This window comes from Bidens hawaiensis, unplaced genomic scaffold (assembly GCF_021521415.1).
Source record: "Bidens hawaiensis isolate Kalapana, Puna unplaced genomic scaffold, B.hawaiensis_p1.1 tig00031258_1, whole genome shotgun sequence".
Lineage (NCBI taxonomy): Eukaryota > Viridiplantae > Streptophyta > Magnoliopsida > Asterales > Asteraceae > Bidens > Bidens hawaiensis.
In genome coordinates this window covers 117,468-134,122 of record NW_027495271.1, presented here as the reverse complement: position 1 = coordinate 134,122, position 16,655 = coordinate 117,468, and the positions used below count along the sequence as shown (strand labels likewise).

The following is a 16,655-nucleotide window of genomic DNA, read 5'->3' as shown; positions in this document are numbered from 1 at the left end:
TCTAAACTTAAATTTTTGAACTTAGGCTATCAAACCATCCAAAAATGTGTCAAACGTGTCAGACAATCAGATACGACATGACATAATTAAAATGTATGTTAAACAAGAACACAACATGATCAACAAATTGTGTTATTTTCTTTAAAACATGATCTTGTTTATAAACGTGATACACGACATCTATAACACGATTAATACCACCAATTTAATGGCATGACCCGACCCGAATCATTAATATATCTAACAAGTAACAAGATAAGATAATGACCACCGAAATTATAATTCATAAGACTATGTATTGTGGAGCATAATTAGTTAACCAAAAATGTTGTCACGTCGCTGTCACTAAACGCTAAGGAATTAACTAATCAACTTATAAATCATGTGTAGTGGAGGGTAGCCTAACCAACTTTATAATAATTTTGATTTTATTAATATATTAGTTGGATAAAAAAGTTTATTATCATTGGGTGGATTTGATTGTGGTCCCACCACCTTGAGCCTCTTTGCTCATTACTTCACTAGCACTCAAAAAAGGTTTAAGACGGGTTTGGCGTTTCTTAAATCGGTGGACATGGTTTTGTGATAAAAAAGGTGAGTTAAGGAACGGTGTTCTTCAACTCACTACAACACATAGTCTAATAATAATATTCTTTAAGAACAACCCTTAACATTTATTTAAAAATTTATAAAAGTCTTAACTAACAATACACGACCTTTTTTTAATAAAAACAAAATCATAGGCGTCTCGGAGTCACCGACTAAAGGAAGAAACATAGGTTTAGTAGTATAAATATGTATGTATATTTGTTTTAAAAAAGTTAAAAATATGAATAGATATAATCAGGTTTAAAGGTGTTAAGACATGTTTAGATATTATTATAATTATTTTTAAACGTATGTTTATGACACGAAACCTGTTCAAACTCCGTCACATGCCATATAAACAGGTTCGTTTAAAAAAATGTCGGCACTATCAAGTATTAATTAACAACAAACAAAAATATGTAAAAGGTTTATATACGTTGAAAACTTTATAATAATAAAGATGTTTTCGTACAAGAATAGATGGATGAGAAGATGTTCTCTTTCACTCTCTCTCTCTCCTATGTGAGGATCACATTTACTGACCAAACAAAGTGGAATCATGTGACATGTGGTCTTACTTTACTGTTGGATTGCTTAAAGGTAAAATATGTGATGGTGATAAGTTATTGGGAGACACCACAATTTCACTATCGTTATCATATTGTTTCGACTTATTCGCTAAAGGTGAAATTGGCTACTTATTCTTTCCTTATATTTCAAATCAAAGCATCTAGGCAGTACCTTTATACATGAACAACTCTTTGAACCGAATATTTAAATGTTACATGTTTAAAAGAACAAAAGAAAGAAACATATATGAAAAGATATTCTTTTAGTGGAAAGTGTAATTTAGGTTCATGTGTTTATGCAAGGTTATAAGCTAAATTTTATAATGAAACAATAGTTAAATGAAAAAGAATCAAGATTCATTTACTTAAAACTGATCCAACCATCAAACCGGGTCATTGAATCAGTCAGCACTCTCTAAAATCAACCGGTCTGATAAGTTAGGTTAACCCATATGAATAGAACTGACAAGTGGTCTGATTACCAATCCAAGCGACTAACCCAACGATTTTTAACAACATTGCAAATAATCGGTCTAATATGAACTTGATTCAAATTGCATATATGATTGTGAACTAATGCTAAAGTGAGAGACGCTCTTGTATCAGTTATAGGGTTTAGGCAAAATTATCGAGTTTACAAGATTAATCGTTAATTTTTATTTCTTTTTTAAAATGTATCTTATAACTTCAATTTATAATAAATTTAGTTAGGTATATAAAAATATACTTAATTTGTGATTTGGTATTTTTTTTACTCATAGCATCTACAACGAGAAGCTTGAAGAACGCAGTCACGTCACCCGCACCCACCTCGTCCGTCTTGCAGCCAAAATCAACTCCCCCCCCCCCCCCATATCTAACATAATACGCTTTTTAAAATAAACATGGCTTGTCTTTCTCTCTTCTTCACAGTAATTGCATATCCTTGCTTTCTCCTTCATGTGAGCCCCAAAACGTGCGTTGAGGGAACTCCTTACCCCACAAAAGTAGTGACAACTCTTTAATAAATTTTATACGACGAAGACAGGAGAAAAAAATGTAACGATCAAGACATCAAAAGACAACAAATAAGATGAAGTGAATGATTTGCCTATTTTATTTGGAAGGTATTTGGACTGGGGACCTTGACCATAAAGGTCTTTCTAGTCCCTGTATAAGTGGCCCATTAAACATTTTATTCATCATTATGGTTATTGAACCATTTTTGTTGTGGTTTGGTAAGCTATATAACCTATAGACCCCAACCATTTTATGGTACTGCCTCATTAAAACTAGTAAATAGTAGACCAATAATTTAACTTTTGGGACAATTATTTCATAATTACACGCCAAATTACGAGTTTTATTAGTTTTATTGGTTTAACAGTGTAAGTATTCTCTCTGAATCAAGCGTCATAAGCCCAATACATAAGTCCATATGTAGTTTTATGTCGGATGAATTAGTAAAAAAGTTAACTAGCTTATTACTAAGATTAGTTTTAAGTTTTATTTGTTTTTTTTGTCGGTTGGGTTTCACAAACAATCCTTGCAACAAAATGGAAAATTACGAATTAGGGTCCACTTGAAATAGGTCTAGCGGCATCAAGGTATTGGATAATGATGTAGATTCAGGTCTCATGATTGTCAAAATGGATGTAATTAAGGACTAAAGTTAAATTTGTTATCCTAAAAACAATCTACTCATTTTGTATGTAGTTGGGTTCATTATTTTATCAAGACACTTACCTACAGAGAAAGTGAGAAACACATCTAGTAGATCTTTGACGCGATGGCTACTCGAGTTGTTATATTTATATTAATATTAGGCTTGTTTAAACTCACTAATCTAGTCAAACAAAGTATGAAAAGCACAAGCTTGAGCTTGTTTCTTAGATGAACTTTAGTTTAATAATAAGCCCGTTCAAGTTCAGTTTAATTCGAGTTTTAAGCGAGACAATTTCAAGTAGCTCATGAATGTGTCGACTTGTTTTGCACTTTACTTGTAAGGATTCCAGACACTAGTGCTCCAAACATAATACTATCATGTGATCCATTAACTTCATTAAATTGTTTATATTATACATACAGATGAATATAAATGTTATATATAATATGAATATGATTAAAGTCAAATGTTTCATAAGATCAGAAAGTCAAACACAAATTACAGCTAATACAAACTAAAGTATTATGGCCTGAGCGCCGTATTATAATTTTATTAAAGATCATTGTTGGTGAGCACTAACATATGCAGTACGTCATAGAAACACAACCAACACTTGCATCTTACCATATAATATTCTTATTCTTATAGTTATAGCCAAGTTGGCCGTTATTTCTATTAATACTAATATAATATCACTACCTTTTTATTTATACGGGTAGCCAGGAATGGGTAGACTATGGCAAAAATTGACATTAAGTTTCATATACAAATATAAAGGGAAAAGTGAATACGGTGCTGTTAGGCGTGTAAGCTTTCACGCAAAACCAATCAAAACTACGTAGTTTTGATTAAAGTTCTCTAGAAACCCTTTTGGAGTAAATCACGTCTTCACCTCTTCCACAGTTGCTTTTTCTCCCTTTCCGTCAATGGTTTCAATTGCTCACTTTTGGTTAAAATCTTCTCAATCCTTAATTCAACCGAGCACAAATTTATTAATAAACCCACTGTTGGCTGAATTGGATGGTTCATTCTGAAACTTGATTGAAATTAGCAAAGTATCATTTGCAATTTGAAGAGACTAGGTCGAACTGAACCCAAGCAGAGCCCAAGAAGTCCGGCCCAACCCAACAGCAGCCCAAGTACTTCAGGCAAGGTCCAAGGTCAACTAACGATCTGTCCTTGTTAATATGAGGTTGACAGAATCTTGGAGGGAAAAGAGTGTCCATTCTTGAAGGGAAAAGAGTGTCCAGTGGATAATAGCCAGTCCCCTGCCTGGGTCAGAGGGACCAGCGGATAATAGAGGGAGCCTCAAGAGCAACAGTCTATAGGGAGATTCTCCCTGGACCCTATATATATTGTATACATTTCTTTTGTAATACCAAGTTCAGGAGAAATGAAATAATATACTCATTTTGCATGGTCATTAAGAGTCATCTCACACACTAACACTCGAGCACTCATAATCAAACAGACATTTCAATTGGGGTTTTTACATTCTTATCTTCATCCTGGCTTGATCATCATTCTCGTTAAAACCCACCATCGAACACCTCACACAAATCATGTTGGGTTCAATAAGAGTTTCAACATTGGCGCCATCCGTGGGACCTTCTTGATTGAAGGAGTCACACCCGGTCCATAGGCGGAAACAACCGGTGTGCGACTCATGAAAGGTTTTTCGAGAGCGCGGTTAAGCAACAACTATATGATAAAATACATGAGGATTTCATTCATAATATAAGTTTTACAAAAATATCCATAAAAAGGTTTACATATAACATATTGAGATTTCACAGTTATGTCCTGCCGAAGGGAGATATAACCGTGAAAACTCCAAAATATAAAATCCTCATACATGAAATTTCCATAGTTAAACATAAAACCGTAGTGAGACACCGTGACCTCTCCACGTAGCTAAATACCTGAAAGACACGTAAAATAATTTAATCAGTATAAACTGAGTGAGTTCACAAGTTTTGTGACTTGATAAAATGCTTTATAATATAATTCTCATAACGTCATGAATGCAGTATCCGTGACTTGCAGTGTAACGTGAATACATGAGTTCGTAACCATTCCTTGACTATATATATACACCATAAAGCCCCACATAACATCCCACGAGTCCACGAGGGAATAAATAAATCGGAAAACTAAGCACCCGTCTTATAAAGTGGCGCGACCACTTACGAGTGGGTTGGTCAGACCAGTAGTACTACCCGTAGAGTTCCTCGGCTATAGTTGCCTATAGTTTATGGTTACAATATATACCGGGGACTTTATGTACCATGAGCGCGCCAAATATCTCATGTACACGCACATTGTAAATCAAGATATACACCATGATAAAACATATTTAAACACGTGTCCCTCGCCCCGAAAACAGTTTAAAACATAGTGAAAATAGTGAAAATAGGGGCTGTGAGACTCACCTTAAATGAGGAATAATGTTCCGTTATACTTGGTGAGTTTCCTGTATTATATCGTATACGTATGCACTTCAGTACATAATATATAACTATTAATACTTAGCCCGATACATACTTATGAGGTGACGGTATATATGTATACTTTTTATACATTAGCGATACGGACGTTAGACAACGTCTTATACTTGTTATGTATTTCCGTTATATCCTCTTTATATATATATCCTCCGAGCATTAGGGAATGCTCGATACAAATTATTCGTCGGTAATCATGACGTTCGTGACATGCTTTAGCCTAATAGGTTTTGGAGCTCTCATCGTTAGTCCCCAGGTAGGTAACGGGCCCATCTATGATATATTCAGTTACCAGCCTAGACAGGACGTCCCGACTACCGGCACCTCCACCCTTCCAGTTACTCGCAATGTCCATCACAAAAACCCGTATTTTATATTTATACGTATGGCACATATATAGGAATATATGTGTATTAATTGTATATATCATTTCCTCATGTATACGATAAGTATTATTAGTATTTTCGTCTTCGTAACATATAGTTATCACATCCTTTGTTTTTATAACATTATACATGGGTATTTATATTTTCATTTGCGTATATAGGAATATACGTGTACCTTGTATTTTACCCGTACAATCATCGTTATTTTTATTTCCAAGACTTGATGCAAGGATTGCACCTTATGTTTAATGTGCACTTTTATTTATACTTTTATCTTTATTACTAGTACTCATATTTTATCATTATTATTATTATTACTATTATTATTAGTATTGTTATTTTTACTTTTATGACAAACCCGATACGGTTTTTAATACGTTAGTTATACCCTTTTTAAAGTTTAACATAACCAAAATTCCATCTTTACATTTATATCATCTTGTTTATTTATAAGTGGGTTTTACTACTCAAGATCATTTTTACCTTAACTAGGTGTTCTATTAACCTTAACCTTCCTTAAACACCCTTTAAATCCTTTATATCTTTTACTTAACATGATTTATCCTTAATTATATGTCATTTCAACACACTTCAAGTTTATGTTTATGTCTAATCACCTCATTATGTATATGTATCTTAGGCTTAGTCCACGTTTTTCTACTAAACATTATATGGCATTAGTACCTTGGGAATGTCGGTTTTTGAGCGATTTAAGACGAGATCCAAGTTCCTTGACGTTAACCACGATGTTAAGAGTCTACAATATGTTCAAATAACATGAAATAGGTGGATTAGGGTCAAGTAAAATGATGAGACCGTGGCTGGACAGAATCTGTGTTTTTCCAGCCACCATAAACTGTTACAACTCGAGTTTTCGGCTTACCTAATGCTGAAATGAAGCCGGAAATGGATGTTCAAAAGGTGGTTCGTGATCCTTGCGAGTTTCCTTGGATTCCTAAACAAGAATCACCCAAAAATACCAAGTGGTTTGTGAGATATGAACAAAGAAGAGAGGGGGGGTACTGCTGGAAAATGCAGTTTCCAGTAGTGACCTTCGAAGGTTCAAAGCTTCTTACCGAGTTTTCCGGGCAGAGATCCGTTCAAGGCTTTCTACCACGGTTTAAGGATTTCTTCTAGCTTTCCAACGATATATAGGGTTCAAGATGTTCAGAGCAGCATTATAGAGAAAACGGGTTGCAAAGAGGCGGCTGTGGTGGTGCTCTGCTGCTGCCTTCGGCCGAGAGAAGAAGAGGTTGGTTTGGAGCTATGTTTTTGTGTGGTGTTTTCCATCCAAGTACTTGGTCTTATTTATAGGAAAACCCAAGGGAACACATCCCTTGGTTTGGGCGATTATAATCTTATCAAATCAAGTGCAATAGTGATCAAAGTATGGTGTTTATTGTTGTTTATTTGAGGGATGGGGGAGGCGGCCATAGGGAATGGTTAGGAAGATTTTTGCTTGATCATGTAGCACATTCACAATTATGATGTTGAAGATGATGATGATACATGATCATGATACATATGGATGCATGGATAATGGTTTATAAGATTTAATGTGGTGTTTGTTCCTTGTACATTAAAACTGAATGGGAAGAGGTTGGGGTTCGGCTTTGGGCTGCAAAGGGAAGGTATTATGGTCATTTAATAAATATATTGGTTGTCCAAATGTAGTGCTAAGTTCAATCTTGGTTCGGGTCTTAAGTGGATAGTCGTTAGGACGAGTTGATCATCGAGTAAACAAGTTATGGAATTTATATTGGACTTGGGTATTATGAGCTTCTCTTAATTTATTTGGTCACCTATAAAGTATTATAGATGGTATGGAACCCGGTATTTATTTCGGTTCCCGGTATGATGTATATTTAAATTTAGCCCGGAGTTATATTCGGTTAAATAGTGCTCCATATTGTAATCTTTCATGGATTGTTTAAATTATTAACTTCATATTATTTTGACTAGTATACCTTTAATTCCTTCATAGTTTCATATCTTGGTCGTCTCACTGTATAATGTATCATTGATTTGGCCGGTTCAGCGACTATATTCCATTATTTAAACGTTTATGGCGTTTTGGTCCAAATTAGGGAATTAGGACATTACTGGGCATGGTCTTACCATTACCCCTTATATTGGATCATAGATATATATTTAGCTTGATATATTTGTCACCTCTAAACTATTACTGGGCTATCTTCATCATATAGCCGTTCTCATCGGCACTTTATACAATCCTATAGGCATTAACGACTGTTCTCGTCCACATTTCAAGTATACTATGGTTTATACCTCATATAAATTATATAAATGACACGTAATTTTGATCAATTATAAAGATTAAAGAATATGGAAAATTACCGGGTGTCACAGAAGGTTTCACCCCATGACTCCGCCATCTCAACCTTACTGGGTCCAAATTTGATGAGTCAAAATGGAATCAACCCATGGTGTTTATGGTTTACTCATCCTTTATTATATATATAGAAGAGGGGCTGTGTATTTATGTCATGGTAGGTTTAAACTACCAAGAGAACTGGGTCAGGCTCATGGAAACTAAATATCGTCTACCTCAGCCATGTATCGAAAAAAGATCTCGTCCGAAACTAGCCCAATGAATGAGTCTAGAAGGGAGGAACTTATCCCGTATGTTATGAGAAAAATGAGCTGAAGCCACATTAGTCTTTTGTTCGCATCATAAAAAATAAGGACTATGGGGACTTGTAAAGCTTCCTATGAAAGTGGATCTCCGTCCCATGATTGGGACCATGCAAAGAAAGCCCAGGAGAAACCAAAATGCATGGAGAGTACCAGCTACTCCAACCAAACATCCTACTAGACGGATAAGAAGACATGAAATGTAAATTTGAAAGTGGGAAAAGGGAGCCAACAGTTAAGAGAAAGGCAGACGATCCGAAATGTATCATGATATATTGAGGGAAGTATGAGAGGCTTTTTCAAAATGTCGTCGGCTCAGGCGTGAGCCAGTAATGGGCTGAAGAGGTTACATTAGAAATGGGTTCTCCGAATGATAAGAGAAATATGCCCAGTGGCCAACACGGGCCTAGGTTAAGTATGGCTAAAGTAAGAAAGCACAAAAGAGAGTATTCAAGATACCTCTCAAAGTAACTAAACAAAATAAGAGGTTCTAGGGGAATTAAGGTCTTATCCAATTGATCTAAACAAGTTGGTAGTATCAACCTAAAAGAAATGGTTAGAACAACACATGTCCTAGGTCATGTTGTTGGAATAGACGAGGCAAAGTCAAAAGGAGCAATTGTTCCGAAAGAAAGCTCCTAGATCAAGAATCAACATCCAATTGAAGTTTATGGTGGATCACTCAAGAGGTCACGACAAAGGTAGAATAGAGACTTATTGCAAGTCCATTATACTTGCCATAAATAGTGACCACAACCGACCGGGAAGACCTGAAGAGCCTACCTCGGGTTTGGGCTTCTGAGGCGGCCCAGATGGATGAAGAGGTTAACATAAGATCAGTAAGGAAAGACCACGGAACCCAACAAAAAGAAAAAAGAAGAAGGAAGGCGGACTTGAAACAAGTCTATTACCGTTGTCATAAATAACAACAATAATAGACTGGGGGACTTGAAGAGACTAGGTCGAACTGAGCCCAAGCAGAGCCCAAGAAGTCCGGCCCAACCCAACAGCAGCCCAAGTACTTCAGGCAAGGTCCAAGGTCAACTAACGATCTGTCCTTGTTAATATGAGGTTGACAGAATCTTGGAGGGAAAAGAGTGTCCAGTATTGGAGGGAAAAGAGTGTCCAGTTTTGGAGGGAAAAGAGTGTCCAGTGGATAATAGCCAGTCCCCTGCCTGGGTCAGAGGGACCAGCGGATAATAGAGGGAGCCTCAAGAGCAACAGTCTATAGGGAGATTCTCCCTGGACCCTATATATATTGTATACATTTCTTTTGTAATATCAAGTTCAGGAGAAATGAAATAATATACTCATTTTGCATGGTCATTAAGAGTCATCTCACACTAACACTCGAGCACTCATAATCAAACAGTCATTTCAATTGGGGTTTTTACATTCTTATCTTCCTCCTGGCTTGATCATCATTCTCGTTAAAACCCACCATCGAACACCTCACACAAATCATGTCGGGTTCAATAAGGGTTTCAACACAATTGAAATTAGCTTGATAGTAATTGCTTCATATTCAAATTAACTGATGCAATTCTTCACAAAATCAAAAGCAACATTTAGTGTCGAAATTAATTTCATAGCACTTGCTTATTCATTCATTCATCCATTCATTAGTTTATTTGATTTTACTTTTACAAATTATTTTAATCTAATCAGGGATGGAAAAGAACCCGAGCCGAACCGACAAACTCGAAACATTTGATGACAGTAAATAATTTGTAGGATTGAAAAAAAGAAAAGTCGAAACATAAAATCATACATAAACATATGAAAGATCGCATCAGCAAGATTATATGGAAAGGGAGAAAGAGCAATTGTGGAAGAGGTGAAGAAGTGATTTTACTCCAAAAGGGTTTTTAGAGAATTTTAATCAAAACTACGTAGTTTTGATTGGTTTTGCGTGTAAGCTTATACGGCTAACAACACCGTATTCACTTTCCCCAAATATAAATATGGGTTTAAATATTATTGTGACTTACATATGTATTCTTCTTCTCATAAGTCATAATTAACAATGTATTGAAAACTGCGAGAAACGCATAATTCATACGTGCATATAAAAGATAATCAAAGTGGTCGGAGAGGATAAGTGCAAAACTTAAGAGACTGATTTATGTATCACGTTTAACACATTATACAAGTATATTATGCGGTTATTGCAGTTATGGTGACATAAGCAATTGGTGTAAAATACAACCAACACATGCCTATTTGGTCCGAGATATTATGAATTTTTATAATTTTGTGAGTGAAACTAACATGAAAAGGGTGTTAATTTAAGCAATATTCCCTATTCCCGTGTTGGTGTATTTGGAGAGAATGAAACGACAAGGTTTTCAATAACAAAAGCATGTTCGTTATTAACGTCTTAGAAGAGATAAAGACACTCGGTTATCTTTGGATAAAAGCAAACATCGAAAAGGAACAACTTGAAATGAAGCAATTGATGCAACTTGATTTAGAAAATATCTAGTTGATCTTCTAGCGACTTTAGATAATTTTCAAGCTATGTCATATATATGCCTTCTTTTTCGGGTGTTTTGTTTGCGGGTCTAGCTTCTTGCTACTTCGTTGCCTTTTCAATTAAGTTTGTAGTTAAAACAAAATTTATTGCTTTCTTTTCAAATGAGAATACCTATAGATGTGAACATCATTTAACTTTGAAGAAGCACACAAAAATGATTTTGGATTATTAAACGGGATAGCGTATAAGCTGAACCATATTAATGGAATAATATTCTTATACTGGGATACTGAATTCAAGAACTATTAATTCAAATCATTCATTTCCAACAAAAAAAAAATATTAAGTGAAAGATGCAATCAAAAGTCAAAACCCTTAAAAAACTGACTCTCTCTTGCAACTCAAACATATAAAAAATGTAACGTGTTTTCTAAATGAATTCTAAATTTATAATTTTTATAACAAGTTGAACCTAGGGGTGTACACTAGTCACTAGACGAGTCGAGACTCAGCTCGGCTCGTTTTAACTTACATAGGCTTAATTAAGCTTGAGTTCAGCTCATTTTAAACTCTTTTTCTAAAGCTCTGTTATTATCTTTATGTTAATTTTTATACATCTTTTATTTGTTTATTTTTTATACTTATAAGAAAAACTTTAAACCATCTAAGTTTGGCTTGAGCTTGGTTGTGAAGTGTTAACTTAATAGTACATATGATTATAAAAGAAGTAAACTTATAAATTCACAATGCTCGAGGAGCCTAATCGAGCTTCCCATACAAGACTTGTGCTCGGGATCGATAAGCAAGCGAGCTTCATTTCAGGCTCCGACTCGGCTCGAGCTCAAAGAAGCTAGGCTTGTTTCTAGCTTTTTATCGATCCCATTTTAAGTAGCTCGGTTCATTTGCGGCCCTAGTCAATCCGAATTTTCGAATATATATACTTTTATATTTTCACATTATTATATTATAACCAACTAAATTAAAACCAGCTGTATACTATAGCCATGACTTTGATAAGATCTCAAAGCAATTACTTTTTTAAGCAAATTGTGTGTTTTGACTTCAAATCCAAAAAAGGTGAATTAAATTGGTCAAAACATATTTTATTAGTTAATTAATATGAATAATTGTATGGAATATGATAGAATGAGTGTTAGGCTAAGGGGTGTGGGGGGCTCTAATGGGGGCTCTAGTGGGGGCTCCAGCCAATAATATTATGACGTGTGGCAGAGAGAGAAACTGGATAAGGGGGGTGTTGGAGCCCCCGTTGGAGCCCCTGGCCCTGGTGTGGAGGGGCTCCAGCTAATATATATTTTTTAATTAATTCCACACCCCTCAACGGCTCTTTTTCGAACTCCAAGACACCTTTTATCTCTCTTCTCCCGCGACCAGCCTCACGCCTGCCTGGATTTCCGCGCTCGCGCCCCGCTCGCGCCCCTGCTCGCGCCCCGGTGGTGTGGGGTTAACGCCCCGGAGCGCGAGCGGAGGGGCTCTAGCGCCCCGGTTAGCGCCCCACACCCCTCAGCCTTATGTGCGCTTGAGTGTCAAAGTCAATACTTTATTATCATGCACATGGGACACTTTCAAACAAATTCTTGCACGTGATAGTGATAATCCAAAAACAATATACCTTAACACCTCTTTAAAAAAGGGTAGGTGATTTTTATATCATTAACTATAAGTTTATAGTACACCATTAATTATACATTACTATTATGTTACCCAATCCGGTAAACTCACAAGACCACACCAAAACTCTAGCAGCCATCTAGTAGCCAATAAAATTATATAAAACCTTGGTTTAGAAAAGCATATGTCGCAACGAGACGATAGAGTCCTCATAGTCAAGGCGTGAGGTGCAATATGCGCACATAACGTTTGTGGACTATGGCCCCATTGTATTTATATAATTTTCTTTTACATTTATCGTAGATTTCTGTTATTGTGTATCCAAAATCTAGCTACAAATAATTTCTATATACAATTTAAAATATTATCTCTATGTGCACAAGTGAACCTAAAAGGCTATACATAGATGCACAAAATCTGCCGATGTATAAGTGGCACGTTTCATGCCACTGCGCGTGAGCACGTCTCGCACCTAGCGCACATCAGGGGAACCTTTTAACTAAAATCATGAGTAAAACGTAGTTTGAGTTGGACAGGTAGTCTTCTAAGTGGATAGAAGAAATCAAGAAAATTTAGTAAGCAAATTTATTGAGAAACTGGATTTTCTTAAGTGGGCTGAAATAAGGCCTGCTTAATTACTTATATCTTAAGCTGGGTTGCAGCCCAGGCAAACAAGTGTGGGCTAGTGCAATACATCTAACTAGGAAAAGAAAACAGCGTTGTGATTTGTGAGTTATGACCATGAAAAATACTGAAAGCCCAACAACTTATTGTTGGTGTCTTATTAATTGTTAATCAGAACTTTTGATCATTTGTACTTTTATTTAAGCTTTACCCAATATATTATTAGATCTATATTTCCACAATTAAGCTTTATCTAATGCAATTATTTGGAATAATCGCTCTTTAATGTTTGGTTTATGGTCATAGTTATTAACTTTGGAGACAAATATAAGAAATTGCTGCAAAAGAAGAGCGATTATTCAAAGTTAATTAATTAAACAAAAGAAGAATAATAGCTATGGGCGAAGAAGAGCGATTACACAATATATTATTAGATCTATATTTCCACAGTTAAGCTTCATTCTCTTTCTTCTTTTGTTTATTTCATTAGTACTTTTGCCGCAAAAGAAGAGCGATTATTCAAAGAAGAAAGAGAATGAAGAAGAGGACCGAGTATTCGTATTAGGCAGGGAGTATAATAGCTACTCTAATAGAGCTTGGATGTCTCGGAGATCTAAAAATGCACAAATTCGAGGATTTTAGTCATTTAAACCAAATGTAACACCATCTTGTGCGTGCGTAGAACTTAAAATTAAAGAACACTATTTCTGTTTATTTAACGTATTCAACTAAATTTTCTAATCAAAAGAAACTTCGAATATGGACATTACTACCAAATTCCATGTACGTGTCTCACTTGTTTTGTTCCATGATGTTTGTAAATAGGTTTATTTTAAAATTAAAATCATAATTAGCCAAGTTATATATTTAGAACTATAAACCCTATATTCACGTTTATATGAATAAAAAATAGAATCCCACCCAAGTGGTTGACCCAACCAATGTGCACCCATGAAAGCTGGTCAGAATATTGAAAATTGCAAGGTTTGAATCAAAGAATCTTCCTAACTTTCTCCACCCTTTTCTTTGTTGCATTAAATTTGTCCAACCCTCACAATGCAACCTTTGTAATTAGGGTTGTCACCAATTTTGGATCACTTCATAACCTTGAAACTATCCACAAAATGTATATTAATCTTGTCTAATATATATGCATCATTACTTGTATAAACACATCAAAGCCAAAAAAAGAAGGAAAAAAAAGTGTCATATAATTTTACGATAAAAACAAAGTAAATCATCGTATTAGTTCTTAACAAAGATTGTTTATATTATGGAACATATCTTAATACCATATAAGCCGTATGCATTGTTCATTAGCTAGGCGTCATATATACAACCGTTCAATATTAGACATATATTAAGAAAAAAAAACACAAACAAAATATGTCAACGATAATATTGGTATATAACTTGCATATAACCGTCCTCCTTTCATTTTTCCACTATACTTTCGACAATATTATGCACAAATATTATACGCTTCTAACAATAAAATTGATCGATATTAAACACACTATATATATGGTATATTAACAAGTAAATATTTAATTATCACAGTTGATAATAGCAAAAATCAACATATAACTGTTATACAGGGCCGGCTCCAAGAAGTCGAAATTTTTTTTGGGCCAAATGCGAAATTTTTTTGGGGCCTTAAGAAATGGAACATTTTGTTGTGTTTAAACAATTTAATTTTACGTAGGCTTGGTTATAATTTGAGTTGTGTAAAAAACTTTTGTGTAAAAAAAACTAAAAAATGTCTTAAATAAGATTAGAACCCACAACCTGTTGGTTATAAGTCATACCTCTTTACCACTAGACCAAGTTAGTGTTTATGTAAATGTGTTTAAACATTAATTATACATATATTTTTTTTTTTGATAAAAATACATATTTAAAAAAAAATTCGGGCCTATCGGAGTGTCGGGCCTATGGCCGTCGACTACCCAGCCACACCCTTGGGGCGGGCCTGCTTTTATAACTCTTCAATCACATAGCTATTTTATTTTGATTTGAATTGTTACGGAGCCCACCCGATGGTAGGCCACATGTCTGTAAGAAGGAAGGTCTCATGTTCAAACCTGATAAAAAGCCTAGTTTATAATTATTGACGTAAAATAAGGCAAGATTAACATTTATCTTTCATAATAATAATAATAAATTTAAAAACACCTTTGCAATTTGCAATAGTTTTGTACATCATATGACAGAAGTTGTAGGTTACCTTGTACTTGTACCTAAGCATATATATAAACAACGTTCCATATCCTAAAACAAAACTAACATAACCGCCATGCAAAGGTTTTTCTGTCATGTCATTTTTTTCTTCCTCTCTAATATTATCCCATGCATTTTACACGCCAGAATTGTACCTCCATCACCTCCATCAAACTTAGCCATCAAAGACCTCTCCAAGACCAACAAATGGCAAGAGTTTTCGAAGTTCACTGACGCCGGCAAAGGCGCTAACTTACCCTGCATGTCCGACCTCAAATGGTACTTCCATCGGTTCGGTTACCTCAACAAAAACAACAACTTTACGGACGTGTTTGACGAAACTCTAGAGACCGCGGTTTTAACCTACCAAACAAAACTCGGGTTACCCGTGACAGGAAAGCTCGATCCTGACACGCTTACCGAGATAATGTCGCCGCGGTGTGGCGTCTCGGATAATATTTTTCGTAAGCGTATTTATAGGAATAGTTTCCACGAGAGTAAACATTACGCGTATTTTAGTGGGGAGCCGAGGTGGCGAAAACGCACGAAAACCGAGACGTTGACGTTGACGTTGACTTACGCTTTTTCAGAGAGTCATATGATAAATTACCTTAGTTTTCCCTATATACGAGGTGCGTTCCAACGGGCGTTCGCGCGGTGGGCAGCGACGATCCCGTGGACTTTAATGATGTGGATGATTATCGAAAAGCGGATATAAAAATCGGGTTTTATGAAGGGGACCACGGGGACGGTGTCCCATTTGATGGGGTTTTAGGGGTGTTGGCCCACGCTTTCTCGCCCGAAAATGGTGGGCTCCACTTGGACGAAACGGAAACGTGGGCCGTTGATTTAAAAATGAGTCAATCGAGTGTGGCTGTTGATTTGGAGTCGGTCGCGACTCATGAAATCGGGCATGTGCTCGGGTTAGCCCATTCGTCGGTTAAGGAAGCGGTTATGTACCCGAGTTTGGGTCCGCGGACCCGAAAAGTGGATCTTAAAATGGATGATATTATGGGGGTGCAGAATTTATACGGGTCGAACCCGAATTTTAGGTTAGTCCGTCTATGGAGTCGGATATTTCTTCGGGTTATCAACCCGGGAGAGGAAGATGGGTCAAGTGGGTTTCTTTGTTGGGTTTACTTGTAGGTTCATTTAATTTATTCTTTTCTTTACATAAAATAAAACATGAATACGGATCCAATGATTAATACGGGTCAGGTTGGGTTGAACCGATTAAAGTGTTTTTACAATTACTTTTTTTTTTTATTTAGTGTTTGACCTTGTGGGAAACAATAGACATCACATTTGATAGAACCGAACATGGTGAGAAACATTAGAACAAGCAGGTTACAAGAACAA

The 16,655-nt window shown here is 35.7% G+C and overlaps 1 pseudogene; it reads left to right on the top strand.

The window, feature by feature from the left end:
- The first annotated feature begins 15,327 nt into the window (after nucleotides 1-15,327).
- LOC143581935 (metalloendoproteinase 1-MMP pseudogene) lies at nucleotides 15,328-16,655 on the top strand (annotated as a pseudogene).